Genomic DNA, 27,436 nt, shown 5'->3' on the forward strand with positions numbered 1-27,436 from the left:
ACGAGAATTAATTAAATACTATGATATGCCCTCATACAGATTTTTTTTTTTTTTAATGACAATTCACACCAATTGACCGAGTCCCATGCTAAGCTGGTGAAGCTTGTGTTGTGGGTATTAGGCAACGGATATACATACATATTATAGATAGATAGACATATAAATACATATTTAAACACCCAAGACCTAAGCACAACACCAAATGCTCATCACATCGATATTAGTCTCAGCTGGGGATCGAACCCGGGACCCATGGATTCGCAGTCAGGGGTACTAACCACTAGACCAATGAGTCGTCAATAAAAGAAAATGATTGTGGATTAAACTCAAACAACAATAATGAATTGACATTGCAATCAATTGCAGACCCAGTTAAATTTCTCATTAACACTTTATCACAGTCTAATGTTCTTTCACCGTCCAACGCGGTTCCTTTAATTGACACTATCGTTAACTTACCAAATTATATTAATAATAGACAAGCAAGTCAAAGCTCTACAGTGGAACTGTAGAAGTGCTTTGTCTAAGAAAAGTGATATTATTGGAACGAAGTTCCTTATCGCGCGTTGTGAAAGGGGGCTAGACGGAAAAAATTCTTACGAAAAGTTGTCACGACACTTTTTTGCTATTTGCTATTGTAATACACCGGTTCTCGTACGATCACCTAAGTTAAGCAACGTCGGGCGAGGTCAGTACTTGGATGGGTGACCGCCTGAGAACACCTCGTGATGTTGGCTTTTTTTTGTAGGGATAAGAAATGAAAATTATTTTTGGATTCATTTAACTAAATTAGTCTTGTTGGAACGAAGTTATCGAGCGTTGCGAAAGGGGGCTAGACGGAATAAATTAAGACCAAATGTTGTAACGACACTTTTTGCTATAGTTGTTATATTTTACATTTTCGATTTAGCTATCGCCAACGTCCATACCACGTTGAATACACCGGTTCTCGTCCGATCATCGAAGTTAAGCAACGTCGGGTGAGGCCCGTACTTGGATGGGTGACCGCCTGGGAACACCTCCTGATGTTGGCTTTTTTTTTTCGTCGTAAGATTGGTGTCGAGAAAATCTATCATACTGTTATGATACCAATTAACATATAAATTAATCGAAAGGAATTTCGTTCCATCCGGGTGTCCCTTGACACCTCTAAAGATTTTATCTTATAAATAAATATATGTGCCTTTAAGATACTAAACAATCAGCTAGATAGCCCCAACTTGTTAACAAAATTTCAATTCCGTGTACCCAATAGATATCCCAGACATCACATCCTTCCATTTATCCCTCCTTTCCGGAGAACGCGTTTTGGCCGAAATTCACCGATGTCCAGATTGAGCATTCTATTAAACGAGCTGGATCTGGACATCCATAGTTGCTCACCTCAGACTTTGAGAGCGATTTTCGTTAAGTGTTTGTTTGAATTTTGTTGTTGTTTTGATTAATTAATTTTATTACTTCTTGTATGCTATGTTTGCCAGTAAGTGTTTGGCACATTGAAAACTGTATTTTATTTTTCTTTTGTCAATGTATTAATGTGCCAAGCGTTGGCAAGCTTTTATAAATAAAATAAAATGTTAAATATGTATCAAAATAATGATTCTGTTCTACTAGCGACATCTAGTTGCATGTAAAGAAAGGACTGCATTGTGGGTCTATGTATGATCGAATTAAACTAGTCTGCTAACGTCAACCATTGTTTCATTATAGGTTATGGGCCCAGACCCGTTTTTAAGTGCATTTTGGAAGTTTAAAGTATTCTCTATTACTGCTATAATAATGTCGGTGAATTATATAGCCAACGTCCCAAAGTTGAAGGGTCATGAAAACTATAACGACTGGTGCATGTAAAATGTTTTTGTGCTAGAAAGCATGGCGGATAAAATCAAGACACAGTAATCAGCATCGGCGTCTGCGAGTGATATTGAAAGTGATGCTAAAGCCAAGGAAAAATTGATATTAACAATCGATACATCTTTATATGTTCATATCCAGGGCCTGATTAACCCATAGGCTAATTAGGCTGCAGCCTAGGGCGCGCGCTGTAATCGTGTCTTCGCTACAATCATATCCTGCATATTTCAACTAGACAACTAAACTTTAGTACCCAAGTTCTGTTGAAATACCTGACGTTGTTACTCTTTATGAGACATAACATGCTTATCTTGATACGTTGCGTGACGAAACCAAGAGATGTAAGAAGAGAGCTTCTCAAATCAAGAGATGTAAGAAGAAGAAAGAAACCAAAACCAGCATTTTGTTGAAGTTAAAACGGGGCACATTGAGTTCGAAGGGAGGTGATCTTTCTTCGTTGTTAATTATTATGCAACTATTGATTATGTTAAAGTGCACTTAAAAAATCGGCAAATTATTTATAATACTGTAAACCCAACATTTGGTTTTTCACACTAGTAAATAAAGTCATAACTAATATACTACTTTTTACACTTTATACTAGTTAAGTACTACTTTTTCGACCGACCGTAACACATAGGTCATCTAGCGGGGGTGCATCCATGATAAATAGCCTAGAGCGGTCAGAACTCTTGATCAGTCTCTGTTCATATCAAGCAGCCAGCTACGACATATGATTTATGGTCTACGCTTAAACATATGTATGATGATTCCGGCTACATGAGGAAGATTAGTCTACTGAGAAATCTCATTAACATTCGGCTAGAAAACTGTGAGTCAATGGCACAGTATGTTACTCAAATTGTAGAAACGAGCCAGCAACTTCGAGGAACAGGATTCAGTATAACTGATGAGTGGATTGGAGCATTAATGTTAGCGGGATTGACCGAAAAATATGCGCCTATGACAATGGCCACTGAGCATTCTGGAATTGAGGTTAGTGCAGATAGTAAAAACAAAATTGGTAGACATGTGTGCTAATGATTATGTTGGTACTACATCCGGTTCAGAAAGTGCATTTATTGCGAAAGGAAGACATTGAAAAGTGGCAATACTAATAGACTATCAGATACGACGAAACCTATCAAAATTATAAAGTGCTACAAATGTAAACAAACCGGTCATAAAAATCAGTGTCCGCAATCGGATACTACTAAACGAAAACAGACGCTTCAGTGCTGTTTTTCTGAGTGGAAATTTTAATCAGAACAGCTGGTATATCGATAGTGGCGCACATGGCTGCAAACAAAGATAACCTCACGAATGTATCGCAGCAGCAGGAAACCAAAGAAATTATTATCACAAATCAGACTAGAGTTTCAGTGTTGTGTTCTGGCGACGTTAACATCGTTACAGTAGTCAATGGATAAGAATACGACGTTACAGTCGCAGATGTATTGTATGTAGGAAGAGGGTAGTTTGCGTCTCAAGTGTAAACGGCTGTTTTGATAGTTCTGTAGGAAAAAATAAGTTTTTTTATAGTTCTTTTGTTGTTTGACAGTGCTATTTCATACATCAATGCTATTTAACCATAATAGCATTGATACCGAGAGCAGGTTTGAATATAACTGTATAAATTAACTTTTCAAAATGAACTGTTCTGCGTGTAATAAGTCAGTGAAAAATGAAGACCTAATGGTCTGCACACCCTGCAGGGCCGCGTATCATTACAAGTGCATTAAATGTTTAAAGAACTTTATTTCTCATTACAAAAATTTTTTTTTTTATTTACATGAGAAATTTAATATTAAGTATATACGAACGAGATACACGTCGTCATCAGCTAACCCAATTTTATTCTAATGGACCCATTCTGATGTGTGTCTTTAATGCCCTTTTGAACTGATCAAACACGCCAATGTTACGAACCTTAGACGGCAACCGATTAAACAATTGCACACCCTCATACCTAATAGATCTCTTTAAATAATTTGTGCGCGGCTTTGGCAAGATAAGCAAACTCGCTCGACGAGTATTGCGTGTAGTGGTGTATTTGATTTTATTAAATGATAAGTTACTATGTAGAGAGTTATTTAAAATTTTTTTAATAAGGATACAGGTGCTATAAACATATAGTTGTTTAATCGTCATAATTTTAGTTTCTTGGTAGATTTTATTAGTAGGTGTTAAAAAATTGTATCTGAATAGTGCTTTTATTAATTTATTTTGTAGTGTTTGTATTGTAGAAATTTTGTTTTTGCATGCTGTACCCCATATTTCAATTAGGTATATGAAATGTGGCTTGACTAAACAATTATAGATCAAATGACGTACAGATTGCGAAATGCATTTAGATATTGACCAAAATCTGCCTATAAGTGATTTTAGTTTGGTAATTATGTGTGATATATGAAAGTTCCATTTTAAATTTGTATCCATTCTAAGACCCAGATATTTCTCCCACTTTTTGTTATTGATTTCAACATCTTGAACTTTAAGCGGTTGAAAGATAGGAATGAGTTTATTTGTTGCCTTGAATATTACATAAGATGTTTTTGAAATATTAATTGTTAGAAGATTTTGTTGAAACCAAGAAGATAGAACATTTAGGTCTGATTGAGCTTGAGCAACCAAAGTCTGGATATTTGAACCAAAGTAAAATAAGCAGGTGTCATCAGCGTAGAGAGTGATTCGGCCGTGTAAACCGAGTTCGTGAATGTTGTTAATATATATTAAAAATAACAATGGACCTAATATAGATCCTTGTGGGACGCCGCATGTTATTGGTATTTCTGAACTTTGAGCATTACCTATTTTTACTATCTGGGTTCTGTTTGATAGATAAGATTTGAATAATTTTAGTGCACAATCTTTTATTCCTATGCATTCTAATTTTTTAAGCAATAAGTTGTGGCTTACGGTGTCAAACGCTTTTTTCAGATCAATAAAGACACCCAGCGCCATTTTCTTAGAGTCAATATTTTGTTTTATGTCGCTAACGAGATCGGCTGTGGCTGATAAAGTGCTGCTTTTTGATCTAAAACCATATTGGCGTTTAAAAATGAAATTGTTAGTTTGCAAGTAAGTGTCAAGTCGTGAGTAAATAATCTTTTCTAATATTTTTGATATTGTAGGTAGAATAGATATTGGTCTGTAATTGCCGGGTTCGGTTTTGGGGCCAGATTTATGGATAGGAGCAACTCTGGCCTTTTTAAGAGAATCCGGAAATTCACCTTTATGCAGCAGCTTATTAAAGCAGATCGAGAGATATTCAGAAATATGATCAATTACACATTTTATTGTTTTAGTATTGATCCCATCTATTCCAGTACTACAATTCGTGTTTAGTGTTTTTATTATATTAGTGATTTCAAGTGTTGTGCATGGATTAAAGTTAGATAGTTCAGAGTTAAGACTTTGAGGAAGTGCTAGTGTAAAATTAATGTGAAATTGTGTTGGTATTTCATTGGCTAGTTTTAGCCCTATGGTAGAAAAGTATGTATTAAAAGCAGCACAAATATCGGTTGTTTGAGTTAACTCTTTAGTGTCTATAATAAGTTTGGAAGGTGTGCAATCTTTATCTAGCTTGTTACTAGCCAATTTATTTATTAGACTCCACATTTTTTTCGGGTTTTTAGCGTGTTTAATAAATTCATTGGAGAAGTAATTATCTTTAGTTTCCCTTATTTTTCTTTTGACCGTATCTCTTGTAGTAGTATATTGTGCTTGAACAACTATATTTGTAGGATCTTTTTTCAGTTCAGCCCATAATTGGTTTCTAAAGTGAATTGCACTAATGACTTCTCCACTTATCCAATCTTTCTGAGGTGGATTAAGTATCTTTTTCTTTACTTGTTTGCATTTCCTTACACAGTCCTTAATCGTATCTTCTAGTAAAGAATAATCAAGTGTTGCTACATCTAAATTGTAGGTCGTGAATAGTTTGTTAAATTTAGCATAGTCAATGGCTTCATATTCAGAGTATATTAACTGCGGGGCTTTGGATTTTTTTAACTCGATATAAAGTTGCCTATGGTCGGACATTCCTGTCTCAATAAATGCCATATGAAAACGGTCACTTCTTAAATTTGAGCACACGTGGTCGATTATTGATTTACGTGTTTTCGAGTCACGTGTACAATATTTTTTCCTAATTTTATTTATAATGTTATATCCAGCCTCGTCCATTACATCCATATACTGCTTAGTTTGTTTTTCATTCTTTTTCACTAAATCTATATTAAAATCCCCAAAGACTACAGCCCTCTTTCTTTCTCTTAGTTGCAAGCGAAGTTCTTCCAAAAACTTTGAGAAGTTTGTATCTCCAGGATTATACACAAGTCCAATTTCGGTGGCATAACTGTCTAATTTGACCCATAGGTAGTTGTTGCCATCTTTATATGTTGACTCCGACAAACTATGTCTAATACTGTTATGGACATAAGTTGAGACTCCACCACCTCTAAAATCCGATCTATAATTGAAATAATGAGTATAGTTTGGTAGACTCATCTCTTGGGCCTGAGTTTCATTAGTGATCCATGTTTCTGTAATGAGTACGATATGAACAGTTTTAGAAATTGTTTTTAAAATGCATTTGAGTTCATTAAATTTGCCTTTTGCTCGGATACTCCTAGCATTAAGGTATAAAAACGATAAGCGTGACTTGTGTGGTTGTAGCTGATTATGGTTTTGCAAAACTTCATAGGTATTTGTATCGGTGTTGAGGCGTTTGGTTGTATTTGTTACTTCGAGTTTTTTGGAGACATTTTGGTAATAGTGGGTATTCCAGATCTGTATTTAATAGTGATGTCAGTATCTCCCGCAGCCTGACGTCGCACTAGTTCATCTTTTAAATTTTGCAAATATTTTTGCTGAGCTGGAGTTAAGTCTGAATAAATTTTAATGGCTTCTGGAAATTTAGACTTGTTACGTAATAAGTATTTAGCCGTAGTATTTGTTTCGTAACAAACTTTGATTCTACGGTTTTTGCCTGGATTAAATTTTCCTATACGAAAGACCTTAAGGGGTTTTGGTAGACTGGGGTTTATGGTGGAAATCAGTTGTATTATCTTATCTTCATCCTTTAACGGTCCTTCCTCTGCGTTGATCGCTATTTGTTCAGGTATACCTGCAATAATGAGGTGTTTCTCCCTTTGATTACGATCTCGAACCTCATTGATTAGATTTTCATTAGAAAGATGCTTGTCGATAAAATTGTTTGGCAAAGATTCATTGTTAGCCGTTTGATCTTCCACTTGCGACAGTCTGCCCTCCCAGGTACTCATACGAGCTTCAAGAGAGATTATGTCATCCCTAAATTTCCGCGTCACTTCGAAAATTGCAGCGTTGAGGTCGTCCCGCCATTGCTGCCTCAGATCTGCGAGTTTAGTATCCATATATTTTGTCAGCATTTCAGTATCGACGTTTAATGATGATGCTAAACTTGTTTTCGGCGACACGGATGAAGTAGGAGCAGTCTTTTTGCTCTTGCACGCCGAGCACTTCCACTTTTTCCTATTCATCGGAAGAATTTTTTTAAAATCAGCTTCAGATAGATCAGCGCAGAAGAAATGCAACACCGTGAGACAAGATGTGCATTTAATCAATTCAGTATCAGAGGCATTTTTTAGGCATCTACCACAATCCATCTTGGAATATTATAAAATTAGCATAGCATGAGCATTAACATGACTCCAATACATTTAAAAAAATATATAACAAAACTTAAACAGTCTTCCCCCTTGGCCACAGTCACCTGCGGCGCGCAAAGCGGCGCGCAAAGCGGCGAGCGGCAAAAACAAATTGAGCAAATTGTATGAAGTATGCCACAGCTATCGGCGACGCGCATTGCGGTGCGACCTGCGGCGCGGTGGCTACCCGCGCGTCGGCGTCGGCGACGGTCTGCGCGGCGTGCGAGTGAAACAAATGCACTCGGGAGTATCGAGGCGGCCACAGCTCAGAGCGGCGCGCGCAGCGGCAGAGGTGGACATCATAGCATCGCGCGACCAAAACAAATAATTTTGTTTTTATCGCGCATTGAGCTCATATAAAATAATGGATACAGAACAATTTATTAGTGAAATACTGAGTAGACCAGCAATATGGATGTCAAACATCCACATCGTAAATATAGGCATGTTATAAAAAAATTGTGGGACGAAATAAAACTAACTAATATACTCTAAATACGTCCACCGCTGATGCCGCCACGGTCGCAGCTGGTCGAGCTGTGGCATATCACCGCAAACCGCGCCTCTCACAGACCCTCTCGCCGCACCGCGCTCCACACCGCCAGAAACTGTGGCCAAGCTCTTCTATTTGCCCCTCCTGCCAGAATGTCACGGCAAGGCGTAAAGGTGACGAGACACCCGTTAAGACTCAATTATTGGAGTCCTCTCCGGAAAGCAGTGCATCATCAAATAGCATTTCGCACACCGGAACTAGCCCAGTAACGTATGAACAGCTTAAAGTACTTCTGGAATCGAACATAAGTGTTGCTCTCACCGAGATTAAAAATGAGTTTTCGCAAACGGTTGATTTTTTGTCCGGTCAATTAGCTGAGTATAAAAATGAATTAAATACTCACATGGGGAGAATCCTGGCACTTGAAAGTGATAATATGGAATTGCGGGCTGAACTCAACACTGTACGCAAGCAACTCTCGTCACAGAATACCTCAGGTCTTAGTACCACCGTTACAGAATTTCGATATGAGTTAAACGAACGCTGCCAAATGGATTTACTCAACGACATTGAAATATCTGGTATCCCGGAATTTCCTAATGAGTCCCCGGTGCACCTCGTTCTTACTACCGCACAGAAGCTCGGAGTCATTATTGAGGAGCGCGATATAGTTAGTGTACTCCGCGTCGGTGCTAAACCTCCAACTAACAATGATTCGGACGGCTCGCAAATCATTACCCGTCCCTCCCGTCCCCGGCTGATTGCGGTGAGACTCGTGCGCCGTTCCATTAGAAATGATCTTTTAAAACAGGCTAGAGTAAAACGTAACTTATCAACAGCTGATTTTGGCTTTCCATCACACGCCCCGAAGCCGATTTATATCAATGAGAGGTTAACAATGGCCAATCGCTTGCTTTATGGTAAGCTACGAGAGAAATGTAAGGAACACCGTTGGAGATTTGTGTGGACGAAGGAGGGTCGTGTGTTTGCTAGGCACACAGAAACAACTAAGATAAATATTTTTCGTACTGAAGCCGACATTCTGCGTGTGTTTGGGAGTATCCCTAGTGTATCTGATACATGTGGCTAAGATTAATGGTAGTGTGTCTTTCTTTGATTTAATATTGTATACTGTCTATACTTTGCCATCGGTAATTGTTTCTGTTAATGATGTGTATGTTGTGGTAGTATTCAATTTGATTTATTGGTTCTTTGGTATGCATAAACTTATATACTTAAGTCACGGCCTAATTTACTTACATTTATGTATTTATTTATTCTGTACCCAGGGTAATATTTGTTTGACTTATGAAGACCATCAAATGATACCACAGGACTTAAATATAATTATTTTATTTAAAGTATTGTGTATGTATATGTATATTAACTATTCTTACTTTGCATGCATTAACTTCATATATATTATTCATTAATAACAAAAAATTATACTACTTTTTATATTACTTATTGTCAATCTACTCATCACCTATAAAACACACACACAAAACACAAAATGTACTGTTTGCATATATATACAGTTCAACACATTGTATATATATATATGCAATATATAATACACGGGTTTACAAAACAAACAAATTCACTTCCACTCTGCCGCTCAAAACAGTTCTAAACCTTTCTCTTTACCCTACCATGACTATGTCACATTTCACACTAAGGGCAATAGCGCACTAGCGGCCAGGTCGCGGCGGCCATCGAGATAGAAACCATAGTATGAAATCGCCATATAGCACGCGCACCTGGCCGCACGCGGCCAGCGGCCACACCGAGCCGCAGCGGCCAGCGAGATCAAAGCGACGCATTTGCGGCCCGTGTTCGGTCGCTGGTCGCTGCGGCCACTGGGATCAATTGCATTGTAGTTAAATAAGCAGTGTGCGCGCACTAGCCGCGGCGGCCGCACGTATTGTGGAACTACAGCGTGTTTTGTAATCATTGCGATGTCTTTCGACACGGAAAGATTTATAACCGAGATTGAGACAAGGAGGGCGTTGTGGGACATATGCCAACCGTGACTTAAAGAGGATGATGTGGGAAGAGATTATAGAAATATTTAGTAATGAAAAATTAACAATAACTGAAAAAAACGAACTCGGTAAGTAATGTTTATTTTTTTGTGTTCTCAGAGCTGAGCTGAGACAAGCGGCGAGGTGTGCGGGGGTGGGCCCCAGGCGCTTGTACCTTCCAGGTACCACGTTTTTTTCTAATCAATTGTTAACGTAACTCACGTGGGCCCTGCGTTGTCTCTGTCTCTCTATTAGAAGTTTGTATAAGTCTGTCTATACTAGTTTTAAAGACGCGAGGCTCTGTATGTTTATTTTATTGTGTTCTCAGCAGAGCTACTCGATTTTGCCACTTGAAAAACTTGAAAATGAAACACTTTGAAAAATATATTATTTGAATTAAAAAGAAAATATATAAAAATTATATGAATTATAAATTAAAATAAATAAATACAATATAAATAAAATTATATTGCATTCTAAAGTAAATAAAAAAAAATATATAAAAAAAAAATACCTAATAAAGTTATATTCTTTTTAATTCCTATCTTCTATTCTTTCTATATTCTATTTCTATTTTCTATATTCTTTCCATATATATATATTATATATATATATATATATATGCATAAACGTATTATATATAACTTAGTATATATATATATATATATACGAAGTAGTCAGCAAATAGATCTCTGTTTTGTGTAGATGTTCTATTTCCTCTTGAAGGCTGGCAGGAATAGAATAGAAGAATAGATTTAGATTTAAGTAATTTTTAGTTGAAAAATATATTATTTGAATTAAAAAGAAAATATATAAAAATTATATGAATTATATGAATTATAAATTAAAATAAATAAATACGATATAAATAAAATTATATTGAATTATAAAGTAAATTAAAATAAAAATATTAAAAAAAAGAATACCTAATAAAGTTATATTCTTTTTAATTCCTATCTTCTATTCTTTCTATATATATAAAGGGTTTTTCAACAAGAACTTTGTTTTCTAAAACAAAATAAAACAAAGAATTTAGAGGAAAATGAATAAAATTTTTATTGTATTACAAAGAGAAAAGTTTGGCAATTATGAATGAAAAATGATATCTGGCAAATGTCCACCACGACCACGCTGACAGATGTTGATCCTTTCATCAAAATTTTTAATCACTTTTTGGCAAAATGGAGGGTCTATTTCGTTAATGACATCACGGATTTTGAGTTTTAAGGCTGCAATCGATTCGATTGGCTCCGTATAGACTCTGTCTTTAACATAGCCCTACAAAAAATAATCCAGTGGTGTTAAATCACACGATCTGGCTGGCCACTTAACAGCTGAATTTCGCGAAATTATGCGCTCGGGAAATTTGGTTTGCAATAAATTGATCGTTTCATTGGCTGTGTGACATGTGGCACCGTCCTGTTGAAACCACATTTCAGTGATATCCATGTCATCAATAATAGGCCAAAATTTAGTGGTTAACATCTCGCGATACCGTGATCCATTGACTGTTACCGCATTTCCAGCCTCATCTTCGAAAAAAAACGGCCCAATCACGCCTCCAGACCACATAGTGCACCACACAGTAACACGTTGAGTATGCAAAGCCTTCTCAATATTTGCTTTAGGATTTTCAGAAGCCCAAATGCGACAATTTTGCTTGTTGACGTACCCTGACAAATGAAAATGGGCTTCGTCTGAAAAAATGATTTTTTCAGAAAAACCAGCAGGTTGTTCCTGAATGAACTGAGCGAATCTGCGGCGATTTGAATGGTCGATCAGCTTTAATTCCTGCACCAGTTGAATCTTGTAAGGCTTCAAAGCCAAATCCTTTCGCAAAATTCGCCATGTTGTGCTTTTGGATAACCCCAATTGTTGAGAACGTCGTGAAATTGACAAATTTTGATCTTCTTCAACACTGTGGCTCACGGCGGCGATGTTTTCTGTTGAACGACCCGGTCGAACACGTGTTGGTGTTGGCACATTTTGTACCGAGCCTGTCGACTCAAATTTCGCGACCAAATTCTTAACAGCGGTCTCAGAAGGACGATTATGCTGGCCGAAAATATCACGAATTTTACGAAATGTAACTTTAACAGAACCACCATTTTTATAGTGGATGTGAATTATTTTAATGCGATTTTCGAGCGAAATTGAATTCATTGTAATAATTGCCAAAGCACCTGCTACGAATACCGCCAAAAACAAAATGTCAAAACTATCACGTTCTCGGTGTTGCCACAATTGAAAAACAAACTTCTTGTTGAAATACCCTTTATATATATATATAAAAAAATTAAACCCGTTTTCCGTTGTCAACACATGAAAGCGGCTTGACCGATTTGTCTGATTTTTTTTGTAGTTTTCTTATACTCTGTACCAGGTTCTTACGAAAAAAAATATTAAGAAAATCTCTCAGAAAGATTGAAAAATATACATTTAATTTTGCATATTTGAAAAAAACGCGCTTAACGAATGTCAACGTTATTGAATTAAAAATAAAACTGTGATAATCTGTGACACCACATCCATAACCGCGCTAACAAATGTCAATGTCATTCAATTTAAAACAAAAAATTCGGTGGTAATCTGTGACAACAATAATTAATGTAATCATATTACAATAATTTTGGGGTATCTTTGGCAATACCAAGGCCGATAGCCTTGCCAAAGCTGCGGTCAATGACGGAGATCTGGTTCCGTACAAAAACTTTTGTTGTGATTTGGCTGTCCTTCCTAAATCCCAGTTATTGAATTCTTGGACAAACATTTGGCGCTCTTCAAGTCAGAATAAAGGTCCAATAGGACAATCCTATGATTGGCTCTATAGCCTGGACAAAATCAAATTGGTTGCTGATTTTTTGCTTTAACATATTTTTGTTATTATTATTATTATTTTTTTAATTTATATAATGCTACAAATGTAATTATTATTTTTTTTGTATCTCACACACTGTTTTGTTGTGTTTTTTTTAATATTTTTATTACTCTTTAATGTTAATATTCTACGGTTTCGATATTTGTAAATATGTGAGGAACATGTATACCTACTAACTTTTTTAGTATAGTAGTTTATTCTAAGAGTACATTGTCTTCACATATAATTATTTAACAAATGTAACAAAATATTGTAAACCTATTTTAAAAGAGTAAGTGTGGAGTTTCTTGCCCATTCTTCTCCACACGAAACTACCTTTTGGAAGGGGCAACTAGAATCATCTTTATATATTTTTTTTTGACGTTCAAAAGTGCCATTTTAGATGGTCTAATTGAAATAAACGATTTGACTTTGACTTTGGTCGATATTACAGCACGATTCAGGAGGATATACCTTTTAAACCATGTTTTTCAAATCTGACGCTTGGTAAAGCTATCACGTCGACCATTATACGTATGAGGGTGGGCCATGCATGCATTCCTTTGCATTTGGCAAGGCTTAACATTTTTCCTAATGATATTTGTGAGTGTGGCAATGACGTTGGGGATTTTAATCATATATTCTTCGCCTGTACTCGACATGACCGTTCCGCTTTTATTTCCTCACTTTTATCCATTAAAATTCCTTTTCCTACTTCAATTTCTGTCCTTTTATCTAATATAAATATTGATGTATATAGAATTATAGCCAGTTTTATTTTTCATAACAATATAAAATTATAACCATTTATGTACTTATGTAATAAATTTATCTGATCCTTTTCCAAATTCCGCTCCAATTTCTAATCCAATAAAATAAATCTAATAACGCACTTCCTAACTTTTTTGCATGGCTGACGCACAAACCGTGCAGGCCAAGAAAGGGATTTTTTTTAAATAATAATAATAATTTTGGGACTTCCTTTTTTGGCGGGAACTGGAAAGGCTTGTTTTTTAAACAATTTTTTCAATAAATACAAATAAGTTGGTAAACTAACGAAATACCTAGCTGGGACTAGTCGTAATAGAGCCGGAGAGCGGCGGAGATGACGATGGGTGTATGGCGACACCGCGGACAACAAAGAAGCGAAATATGAAGGAGCAGCTTCTAGCGGCGTCTTCATCACCGGACGATCAAACCCTACTATAAACCTTAATATAAGTGGTCATACCCGGACAACAGCTCTAAGGAGGAATACCCGATCTAAGTAGAAGGAATTAATGAGAAAATTGGGAACAAAGACCCCTTATATCTCTCGAAATTTTTCAAAAATGTAAAGGGCATAGTTGAAAAGCGTAGATTAAATGCGAACAAAATAATGGTAGTCTTCAAACAGGCGGTAGCAGCAAATGACTTCCTAAGCCATAGTTGTCTTAAGAAAAACAATTTGAAGGTGTAGCAGCAGCGTCGGTGGAGAGACCCGGCACTAGATTCGTCGACAAGGAGTCGAGCAATGCAGAACTGTATGAAAAACTGATGGCGGATGCCGAAATTATAGCTGTGAGACGGTTCACCAAGAAAGTAGGTCAGGAAATAGTCCCTCTCACTACGGTGAGTGTAACATTTGTAGGCACTTCCTTCGTATGTTTTTCTGGACAAGTGGAGGTACAGGGTATACACTTATGTGCCACCACTGATGCAATGCATCAAGTGCATGAAGTTTAGGCACAATGCCAAAATATGTCGAAATGATGAGGTATGTTCAAGATGTTCAGGTGCACATTCCTACAAGGAGTGCACATCAGACATCTTGAAGTGTTGCAACTGTGGTGGGGACCGGCACAACATACCCGGCACCGGGTAAACATAGGAAAGCTGATGTTATGTGCTTTTCCCTACTCTGATACTCTGTCAGAGGTTGAAAATAATCATATTTTTAAATTGAATAATACTATTCACATGTTGACATGTCGTCATAGTGAGAAATTATTATATTTTGACACTAATAAGTTTGTTAGTGGTTCTAAGTTAACTCAGAGAACTTTATCTCTGTCTTTTGAATGTAGACGGTTGATTGCTATGTTAATAGCACACAATATTAACAAGGTTATAGCTAATATAACAAGCGGAAAATAGGATTAGTGACGAGACTGTGTTGCCTAGTTACACTAACAACATAGTGATTGATAATATATTTTTATGTTGTACGAAGGAGGGTCCACCTATAATACCAACATACTTGGAGGCCAATACCAGTCAGATAAGAGTATACTCTTCCTGCTGGAACACATACCTTAGGTTATTCTACAACTGTAGAGGTCACTCCGGATAGTACTTTAAACTAGGCTGTAATACAACAGAAGTTAACCGTTTAAATAATAAATTATTATTCGTGGATAATATAAAGGGTTCTTCTGGCAATTTAACATGTTTTATTACACAAATTAAAGATATATTGATAGAAAATCTTACCAAATAATGGCTGTTTTAAAAATAATGCAACATAATATTCAGAGTGTCAATAATAAAAAGGCTTTACTTAAATCATCATTAATTCAAAATAACATAGATGTGTGTCTTCTCAATGAAACCTGGTTAAATATTCAAACCCCTATTTATCAATCTCTAGCTATAACTATATAGGAAAAAATGCTAAAAATGAACATGGCGGTTGAGGTATTTTAATCCGTAACTCCATTAAGTATAAACATCTGAAGACTAGTTTTTATCAAGATATTCAATCCATAGCAGTTTCTTTGTCCACAGCAAACGGTCCTCTTTCCATCATTTGTGTATACTGCCCGCCTAAAACAAAAGACACCAATAGTCTCTGTTACGGACAACGAACAATGAAGTTTAGAAAGCTGACGAACGAAGCTGCCAGACAGATGTTCTTCTAGGAAACGGTCGGCGGGGCGCAGGTGGCGGAAGGGTCGGTCGGTCCCTTTTACCAGCGTGGTAGTTTAGGATTAGTTTAAGTTAATATTTGTATAGCGTCATACTCCCTGCCTGCGGAGCAGGATCTCAAGGTGGCGATTCGGGGTATACCAGTCACCACCGACCCCGAGGAGCTGGCCCAGGCGCTTCGAGACCGCGGGTACGAGCCCGAGTATATCCGCCCAATTAGGGCTAGGAAGGGCCGACCCGGCTGTATTTTTCTAGCCGTCATGGGGCGCACCCCGGACATCACCCCTGCCATATACAGCATTACCGAGCTGTTTTATATGACAGGGGTCACCATTGAAGCCTGGCGCGGGAAACAGGGTCCCGCGCAATGTCACCGCTGCCAATCATTTAGGCACTCCTCGGTGAATTGCCATAGGCGTATGGCGTGCGTTCGCTGCGCGGGGGAGCATCGCGCGGCTGACTGCACCAGGCCGAGGGAAGTGCCGGCGACCTGCGCCAACTGCGGGGGGCCTCACCCCGCATGCCACTCGACTTGCCCGGTGCGCAAGGAGGAGGAGCAGAACCGGCGCGCGGGCACGTTTGCCCGAACGGCACCGTCTCGCCCCTTGCGCCAACGCCAAAGCCACACTCAACATCCGCCCATGGGCGCGCCGCCTGCGGTCGCCCCTCTGACGTCCGGCGCCGCTCCTGCGGTCGACGAAGAGGGCTTCATCACTGTACGTCACCGCACGAGACGCGGCGGCCGCAAGCGTGGTAACGCCGCACCCTCGCTTGCCGCGCAGGAGGCGAGCCACGCTGCCGCACTCCATGCGGTTTCCGCGGACGTCGCCAACCACGCCGCCGCCACAGTCACAGTCACAGCACCTACACCAGCTCCCAGAACGGCACCGCCTCCGCGCTCGCGCACCAGGTCCCGCGCGCGCCGACATCAAATGGAGGAGGCGCTGGCGGCGATAGCTAACATTCTCCAGGCCGTGCAGGCCGGGGACAATCCTGCCCCGCTCTTCAGGAGAGCGGCATCGGCCCTCAAGGGCCCTACCCGAGGCCGCAGTCGCAGATAATGGGGGGCCTTCGGTTCCTACACTGAAACACGCGCGGCCTCGCCAATAAGGCCACCTACCTAAAGCACTGACTCAATTCGCAGGATATTGACGTCGCCCTGATTAGCGAGACGCACCTCACCGAAACAGCCAGGCTGCGCATCCCGGGGTACGAAACCTATCGCCAACACCACGTCGACGCCATCGGTCGCGCCTACCGTGGCCTAGCAGTCATGGTCAGGCGCCGCATACCACACCGGTTGCTGCCCGACGTGGCTGTCACCGAGTGCTCGGCCCTGGGTGTGGAGCTGCAGCTCGCAGGTCGCCCCACAGGCTTCTTCGCGGTCTACGCTCCGCCAAACGATCGTTACGCTACCGCCGATGTCCGCGCTCTCCTCGCCGCCGCCCATCCGTGCGTCATCGCCGACGATTGGCATGCGAAGCACCCGGCGTGGAATTCGCGGACAGCGAACCCGCGGGGCAGACGGCTGCTGCACGACGCCGAGACGCTGGATTTTTCAGTGTCCGGCCCGGACGTGCCGACTCGCTATCCCGACCAAGCCAACCACCGAGCCGATACTTTAGACATCGTTGTCCATCAGGGGTTGACATGCCAGATGACCCAGGACGTCATCGTCGACGAGCTGCTGTCCGATCACCTCACCGTGGTTGTCACCCTGTTGGACACCGACCCGAGTCTAGCACCTCTGACGCCGCTTCGCCTTAGGTGCATTGATTGGAGGATCTTCGAGCGAGCCCTTGACGAAGCACCACAACCGCGTCCTCCTGAAACACCAACATCAATTGACAATTTTACTACCGTAGTCACCTCGATGTTTCAGAGTGCACTTCAAGCGGCCACCACCGAGCGCCCTCTGCCGGCGACATACCCGCAGCTGCCGCCTCGTTTGCTGGCGCTCAATTCTAATCACGATGACGATCATAGCGACATATGCAAGATTCCTTTTACTGACCTATACATGAGTTTAAAGAACAATAAAAGACAACTATGTAATGAATATTACAAGGATATTTCGAAAAGTAAAGGAAGATGGTATGCAGAGATCCAAAAAGAACTTCCAATCAAACCATGGTATCATAACCATAAGGAGGCTGAATTTGAGGCTGGTGATGAAAGAGAAAATATCAAACACATTTTGGCCACACCAACTATGCATGACACCGACAGTAGTCACAGAGGTATCAAAGGCAATGAAGTGGTTGACAAAACAGTCAATTCTAATCACGATGACGATCATAGCGACATAAGCAAGATTCCTTTTACTGACCTATACATGAATTTAAAGAACAATAAAAGACAACTTTGGAATGAATATTACAAGGATATTTCGAAAAGTAAAGGAAGATGGTATGCAGAGATCCAAAAAGAACTTCCAATCAAACCATGGTATCATAACCATAAGGAGGCTGAATTTGAGGTTGGTGATGAAAGAGAAAATATCAAACACATTTTAGCCACACCAACTATGCATGACACCGACAGTAGTCACAGAGGTATCAAGGGCAATGAAGTCGTTGACAAAGCAGTCAATTCTAATCACGATGACGATCATAGCGACATAAGCAAGATTCCTTTTACTGACCTATACATGAGTTTAAAGAACAATAAAAGACAACTATGGAATGAATATTACAAGGATATTTCGAAAAGTAAAGGAAGATGGTATGCAGAGATCCAAAAAGAACTTCCAATCAAACCATGGTATCATAACCATAAGGAGGCTGAATTTGAGGCTGGTGATGAAAAATATCAAACACATTTTAGCCACACCAACTATGCATGACACCGACAGTACTTTATAATTTATACCGGAAGCTAATAGTTAAATAAATAATTAATTAAACATAACCATAAGGATGCCAATGAGCGAAAATACATAACCATAATAAATCGCCTGAGATTTGGACACTGCCAAAAACCTGCCCAATTACATCGTATGAAGATAATTGACAATAACAAATGCACTTACTGTTAAGCTGATGGGGCAGACTTGACCCATATCGTAATGAGATGTCCCAAATTTAACATGCAGAGAATAGCTCTTGTGGCTGATATAGGAGAAGCTTTGGATACAGAGGAGCCGAGGAGGAGATCACGAACACTTCGGATTCAGATGCCTTGGAAGAAACGGTTGATTCAAACTTGACGTCAATGCCTGCACAGATAATGACAGCTGACACCTTGGAATGCTGTACCCCGCCGCGTTCAAGATATTTTAGCAAACCAAAAACTATATATGTGTTTATTTAATTTTATAACCACTACTGTGGTACAAATTTAGGCCTACAACGCACTAGCGGCTGGCCGCAATGCGGTGTGCCGCTGCGGCGGGCCGCGGTATATACGGTCCGCCGTAGCGGCCTGCCGTATTCCGGCTAACCGTCCCTATTGCGGTCCTATTGCGGTCTGCCGCAATCGTCACTCGTCAGTGCTTCTTGAAATATTACAAATTCAAATTTAATGACGTGGAATAAGTGATACATGTATCTTATGTTCCAAATAAACATATTTTATTTTTTTATTTTTTACTCTTTTAAAATAGGTTTACAATATTTTGTTTACATTTGTTAAATAATTATATGTGATGACGTAGGTAGGACGGCTAACCGCGCCGAGTGCGTGGAGGGGACGCGGCGCGCCGCATCATTCAACCGGTGCGGCTCGCCGGAGCTCCAGATCAACCGGAGCGGTTGACGGTTGACCGCAAGTCAGTGCGTTGTTATCGTGCGGTTTCATATAATAATCGATGTGCGGCCCGCCGCAGCGGCACACCGCATTGCGGCCAGCCGCTAGTGCGTTGTTGTGTTTTTATTTGTAATTATTTTAGTTTAGTTTATTTCTGTTTTTATTGTATGTTTGTATGCCTATGGACTTGTTTCCGGCGAATAAATGATAAAAAAAAAACAATAATTTTATTAAATTTTTGATAAATTTCGTTTTGTTTTAAAGACGAAGAAGTTTTTTGTTTGCTAATAAGTGTTTGTTAATCACGGTAAGATCAATTCACTTCATATCGATTTTTGGTAACTTTTGGTGACTACACAATTTTACAATTTGGTATAGATATATATGAGATACAGAAAATATATGAGATCTTTTTATTATCAGTCGGATTTTCGTTTTTAACAATGCCACCAACCAGACGTACAAACTTAGGCCGCAGAACTCGAAATACGGCAAGTCAAAGAAATATAAGAGCAAATCAAACTGATGAACAACGCGAAGCGCGAAATGAACTTCAACGAAATCGAAATCAACATAGAAATGTTGTGTTTAATCCCCACAGAGCTGCATTCAGTTATAATATGGCAATTGATTACATAGACCAGTGCAGATAGCCTTAAAAACTAATAAAAAGTGAAAAAAATTACAGTAGGATGAAACCCATTAGAAAAGCAGGGGAATATGATCAAAATGAAAGGAAAAATAAATTACGGTCGATCTGAGGTCGGGAAGGGGTAGGGGGGGGAGTTTTAAGTTTAAAAAACGGTTTATCTCGATTTCCGGCAAAACTAAAAGTCCTATCGAAGAAAGTTAAATGGCAAAGTTGTAGGTAATAAAAAGATCTAATAACTTTTGTATTCACACATTTTTCACATAACCTCAAAATGTATGTGAAAAATTCAAAAAACCAAGTTTTTGGTTTTTAATTTTTATCTTTAACAAAAATATTTTTTTTTTAACGAAATTTGGTGAAAACTTACCTTTCTATGTCCCAAATACGCTGTAATTTATTTGATTAAAAATATTTATTTGTTCACCTTATTTTGAATAAATATCGAAAAAACACCCTAATTTTCAATCGAAAATTCTGACGTCAAAATTTCAGCTTTTTTCAAAAAGTTGGTGTGCTTTCAGTTCGTTGAAATCTCTACTTTCCTATGGTAAAAATATATATATTACCATAGTAAATCTTCTCAGAAAATGCAAAAAATCGTATGCATTAACGCCCAGACCCGTCATCCCCTTCCCTACTTCTCTATGAATCTTCTTTAAATTATAATTAGATGCCTATTTATTACTATTTTAAGATAACTTATATATACCTGAGTGATCTTAAAAAAAAATTTTAGCCTTTAGATGGGCTAAAATTTTCGTATTTCATAGAGATGTAAGGAAGGGGATGACGGGTCTGGGCGTTACTGCATACGATTTTTTGCATTTTCTGAGAAGATTTACTATGGTAATATATATATATATATATTCCCCCGACCTCAGATCGACCGTAATTTATTTTTCCTTTCATTTTGATCATATTCCCCTGTTTTTCTAATGGGTTTCATCCTACTGTAATTTTTTTTGGTTTCAAAAATTATCGGCACTGGTCTAACAGTTCAGAGCGAATTGTTGCTATTGGACTAATGAATATTGTGTGTCCACATAGCAATGCATTGAAATTCAAAAATGAAGCCCATGGATTGTGTTGCGCCAGCCGTCAAGTCAAATTAACGCCATTGGTACCACCACCAGAGCCACTACATTCATTGGTTTCCGGAAATAGGCCAGATTCTAATCATTTCATCAGACTCATATCCAGCAATACAATAATTGCTTTCAAATGACATCATTTGGCGCAACAAAAGTTATTCAAGACAATTTTATGCCTACTTTCAAGGTAAGTATAATGGCAAACAATTTCATTTAGATTTACCATGTGCAAAATATGTGGAGCCAGTAGTGTAGATGTGTTTAATTTGTAAACAATAAGTCAAATACATAATAATAATAACCCAATGACTTACCCCTTGGCCACAGTCACCTGCGGCGCGTTTTGCGGCGCGCAAAGCGGCGAGCGGCAAAAACAAATTGAGCAAATTGTATGAAGTATGCCACAGCTATCGGCGACGCGCATTGCGGTGCGACCTGCGGCGCGGTGGCTACCCGCGCGTCGGCGTCGGCGACGGTCTGCGCGGCGTGCGAGTGAAACAAATGCACTCGGGAGTATCGAGGCGGCCACAGCTCAAAGCGGCGCGCATAGCGGCAGTGGTGGACGCATTTAGCATCGCGCGACCAAAACAAATAATTTTGTTTTTATCGCGCATTGAGCTCATATAAAGTAATGGATACAGAACAATTTATTAGTGAAATAGTGAGTAGACCAGCAATATGGATGTGAAAACATTCACATCATAAATATAGGCATGTTATAAAAAATTGTGGGACGAAATAAAACTAACTAATATACTCTAAATAAGTACGTCCACCGCTGATGCCGCCGCGGTCGCAGCTGGTCGAGCTGTGGCATACCGCCGCAAACCCCGCCTCTCGCAGACCCTCTCGCCGCGCCGCGCTCCACACCGCCAGAAACTGTGGCCAAGCTCTAAATCAGCAACATTTTATAACATGTTGTATTTCATAATTGTATGAGCAAGGTCTTCCAATAATTGGAAAAGCCTACTTAAAGCTTTCTTGCAGATTTAGGGTCAAATATATCATCGAACAGGTTCCTTATTGCCAAAGACTATAAATTTTTGCAAATATATTTTATTGGCAATTCAGCAAGAGAAGTCGATCAGTGTTGCGCACACAACAACTTAGTGAAAAGGTCCATTGTGGAACAACTTCAAACATTTTTCCATCAACACAATGAATTAGTTGCATTATTCAAAAAATATTTGTATAAAATAAATTATTTATTTTCGTTCGTTTTTAAAGACTTGTATTAGCAATACTTTTTGCAACACTATGTTCAAGAGGGACTGGTGACTTGTAATAACAGGTTTTCCCAACCTTTTTCAAGCACCAGTCTCTCAGTATAATACATAGCTTTGAGCTTATTGTCAAGTTTATTATAATTATTATTAATTTAATTAAAATTAAATTAAATTAAAATTCACAACTGCATTAGACCGCATGCCATCAGATAATCATAAAATTGTTATCAGAGCCGATAAGGCGCCTGCAGGACAACATGCTGGACGTTTTAATGCGCCAACAATTGATGAAGTGGCTATTGTCGTCGTGGGAGAAAATTTTGAAAACCGAGACATTGTTTTACATCGGCGGAACGATTCAGCGTGTGTCTGAAACACATCGATCATATGATGCCTTACAATATCCTATCCTATTTAAGCATTTAGGCCCCTCAGTGAAGCTAGAAAATACCACCCTTCCTCACCGGAATTGTGTCAGATACCTTGGTCTTCATCTTGATAGGCGTATGACATGGAATGATCACATAAAAAAGAAGCGAGATGAACTGAATATTAGATATAAAAGCTACCTGTGGTTGCTAGGCCGAAACAGCAAACTGTCTGTAGACAATAAACTACTAGTGTACAAGTCGATCCTGAAACCTGTATGGATGTACGGCCTTCAACTATGGGGTAGTGCTTGTAACTCCTCCATCATGCGCATACAAAGAATGCAGAACATTATTCTCCGGACTATCAGTAATGTCCCCTGGTATGTGACTAATGCTGAGATCCACGAACACCTGGGAATGCTCTCAGTGAGAGAAGAAATAACTAATATCAAGACCAGATACAGGGTACGGCTAGCAGCCCACCCCAATGCCCTTGCACGACAGCTCACGATGCAGAGCTATGTTAAACGCCTTAAGCGAAAAGACATTCTATAATGTGAAGAACTATGAGTAGATGTTCTCACTGGAGGACACACTCCGAACGAGATAAGCATCCAACATATTTGCTAAAAGTGAAAGCACTGATTGCAGATGGAGAATATAAAAAAAAAATAATAAACATTTAGGCAAGGTGAAGACGGCTATCATTTTTCAATTAAGATGATAAATCCAGTTACAGGTAAATTAATTAACAATATATGTTTACTAACTTAAAATTTATATTATTAACACAAAAAATTCTTTACAGGTGCTGAAATGAACAAAAAAGTTAGTTCAATGAATTATTATTCATACAGACTGATGGGAAAATGAGGACAATCACATCTTAAAGTGTCGGCGTCTTTTTCACCAATATGCTGTGGATATGTATGTGAAAGTTAAAACTGAACAATTGACATTTATGATTACATTACATTCATCTTCGGGATGCCATTAATGCTGACGGAAATGCACAGAATGTTGGCAGAAAAACTATTGTCAATCTCCAATGTCTTACTGATCGGCTTGATTCTCTCTCGCTACGCAGAGACATTGCGTCTCTTTGCGTTTTATACAAAGTTTACTACGGAGAGTGTTCGGAAGAATTGTTTGGGTTGATCCCTCCTGCCTCTTTTCAACACCGTACGAGCCGAACGACCTCTAAATTTCACCAGCATCATCTCGATGGTTGGAGGTCTTCCACAGTCCGTTTCACAAGGCATTTTCTTTTTGTGGAATCGGCTCCTGGGGGGGGGGGGGGGGGGTCTTCCCTCAGAGATACGAGACCTCCAAATGTTTAATGTGTTTTAGCAGTTGACTTTTTTAATTGTCATAATTTGACAGCTAGCCGCGCTACTTACAAATACTGACTTAGGCGGTAAAATTTTAATTTCGTTTTAGTGGATACCAAATAGTATTATTACGTGCTTAAAGTGATATACGAGAGAATAAAGGTAAGAAGGACAGATTACATTGTATTTTTTAAGAATTCAATAACAGTTGTTGTAAATATCAGCGTTATAATTGTGATGTAGAAATACATCAGTATGCACAATCGGCAAGAAATAGTTATACTCAGTCTAACTGTAGGTATAATATTTTATTTTTTATTTTTGACTTTAATTTATGAATTACTTTGACATATACCATATATTTCAAACAGATAAATAATTTAAAATTATTTATTATTACTATAATAATCATTTCAACACGGCAATACGGCTCACCACCTATTACCTATTACGTGGGACAAAGTCTATGAGGTGAAATGTGGGCATATAATATGCCTCTGCCTACCCCTTCGGGGAATTATCCCCGAAGGGGTAGGCATATTAATAAAATATTAATATGCTATCATTATATATATATGTAATATTAAATTTTTACATTCTAGGTATATAGGGTAGGCGGAGACTATCCTTCAAGTTATATATTCCTAACACATATCTATCTATCACGCTTTTACTTTCATGGCTAGTTATACATTCGTATGAATAATTACATTTCATAGATACGTAATTTATTCATATGAATTTTATAATTATTTTTCCAGAATGTCCCGCAAATTGGCAGATAGAGACATAGAACAAATTTTGGCGGCTTTAGAAAACGGAAATATTTCTGAGGATGGCTTGGAAGATGAAAGTGAAGATGAAGAAACCTTTTACACTAATGCAAGAGAAAAAATTCGAGAGTTGGAAGACGAGGATGCAGAGGACCATGAAGATCCTAACTATAGCGATCCACCACTAGTTCAAGATTTTCCTGGCCCATCAAGTCAAAGTATTGCTTCATTATCCACGCAAGAAGGTCATGAACACTTTGTAGAGTTTGATAAAAAGAAACTCATTTGGAAAAAAGACAGTTTGTTGTATGACGAATCGAAAATAATTCACCGATCAAGCACAACAGACCCTGCTATAACTGAACTCGACACACCATATAAATGTTTCTTGCACTACTTCACACCCCAGTTTCTTCAAAAAATTGTTGATGAAACCAACCTATATGCAGTACAAAAAAACCCTACAATATCTTTTACTATTACTGTTGGGGAGTTAAAAAAATTCATAGGAATTCTTTTATTTATGTCAGTGGAGAATTTTCCAAGTGTACGATCATACTGGCATTCCAAGTTTGGGTACGAACCTGTAAAGAGCGTAATGCCGGTAAATCGGTTTGAGATGATTAGGAGCTACTTACATTTCAACGATAATAATAAACATCTTCCGCAAGACCAATCTGGTCACGATCGCCTTCATAAGATTCGGCCTGTAATAGAACAGCTAAATACGACATTTTCATCAGTTGCCATTGACCAACGACTTTCGATAGATGAGCAGATGTGTTCAACTAAAATTGCACATTTCCTAAAGCAATATTTACCTAAGAAGCCTCACAAGTGGGGTTATAAGCTATACGTTCTCTGTAGTCTTATGGGATATGCTTACAGATTTGAGGTCTATTCTGGACAAGAAGAAAAAAAAGACAAACCAGCCGATGAGCCTGATCTTGGAATAACAAATAACGTCGTTATACGTTTGGCGAGAGTTATACCAAGGAATAACAATCATATTGTGTTCTTCGATAATTTTTATACGTCCCTGCCCTTAGTAAATTATTTAAACAAACAGGGTATACAATGTGTCGGAACTATTCAGCAAAACAGGCTGCCGAACTGTCGGCTCCCTGACAAAAAGGAACTAATGAAAACTTCTATTCCGAGAGGTACATATGAAGAACGCGTTTCCCATTCAGAAGGAGTAGACTTTTCGGCCACTGCATGGAAAGATAATACAGTCGTCACTCTTTTATCGACTTACGTTGGTGCCGAGCCTGTTGGAAAAGTATCAAGATACGATAAGAAGGCAAACAAAAAATTTACATCCCTTGTCCCAAAATTGTACAAGAGTACAATATGCATATGGGCGGGGTCGATCTAATGGATAGCTTTTTAGGACGCTATCGAATTCGAGTAAAGAGCCGGAAATGGTATTTACGCTTGTTTTATCACCTTCTGGACCTCACAGTAATCAACTCATGGGTGCTTATGAAACAAAATCTAATTGCTAAAGGTGTCTCAAAAAAGCAACTGCCTAATCTTGGGGAGTTTCGTAATTGTTTGGCTGACACACTGTGTAATATAGGTAAATCTAGTGGTAGTAAAAGAGGACGTCCTAGTACTTCCTCTCTAGAACGCGAGCTTCATATAAAAAAACAGAAAGGTCCGCAACATCCACTCCCGTCAAAAGATGTGCGCGTAGATGGATTCGAACATTTGCCTGTATTTGCCAACCGATTACGGTGCAAGATGCCCAATTGTAAGGGCACCACACAATGGTCGTGTACCAAATGTAATGTACCGTTGTGTCTAAATCAGAGAAACAACTGTTTCAAAGATTTTCATACACTGTAATAAGACTAATTCGTAAATAATCGTATCATATAATAATACTTAGTTAACATTATTAAAAGTAACTGTAATGCATACTGATGCAGATCTACATCAGTAAGTTTTTTGTATAAAAATATACTTTTTATAAAAAAAAAAATTTTTTCTTTATTTTTCCCATAATCTATGTTTAATTTTCTACCTGTTTCAATTTATGGTAATTAAAAAGGAAAAAAAATGCATTTAAGGGTTAAAAAGCGAGTCTACTCCTCCCTCAAAGGCCGGCAACGCACCCAATAACAATGGATGTCTATGGGCTGCGTAGACTGCCCTTTTTCATCGTCCCGCAAGCTCGTTTGCCCCCCTATTATATTAAAAAAAAAAATCTCCCAGCAACAAACGTCGGAAGTCCGCGACATATGTATGAATATGCTCAAGATGCTATGTCCTATGTACGACATTATGGCACACCAGATTTGTTTATCACGTTTACATGCAATCCAAAGTGGACAGAAATTCAAAAAGAATTATTTAATAGCCAATCACCTTTGATCGCCACGATATCACTGCAAGGGTGTTCAAAATGAAAT

The 27,436-nt window shown here is 38.7% G+C and overlaps 1 non-coding gene and 1 pseudogene across 1 annotated transcript; both read left to right on the top strand.

Moving 5' to 3' along the window:
- The first annotated feature begins 915 nt into the window (after positions 1 to 915).
- On the top strand, positions 916 to 1,034 carry LOC125058983. The gene has a single exon (XR_007118590.1). It is a non-coding gene; the product is annotated as a 5S ribosomal RNA (ribosomal RNA).
- A 7,556-nt stretch (positions 1,035 to 8,590) lies between these two features.
- Positions 8,591 to 14,785, top strand: LOC125058849 (annotated as a pseudogene).
- The last annotated feature ends 12,651 nt before the right edge of the window (positions 14,786 to 27,436 follow it).

The sequence above is a fragment of the Pieris napi genome, chromosome 18 (genome assembly GCF_905475465.1).
Source record: "Pieris napi chromosome 18, ilPieNapi1.2, whole genome shotgun sequence".
Taxonomy (NCBI): domain Eukaryota; kingdom Metazoa; phylum Arthropoda; class Insecta; order Lepidoptera; family Pieridae; genus Pieris; species Pieris napi.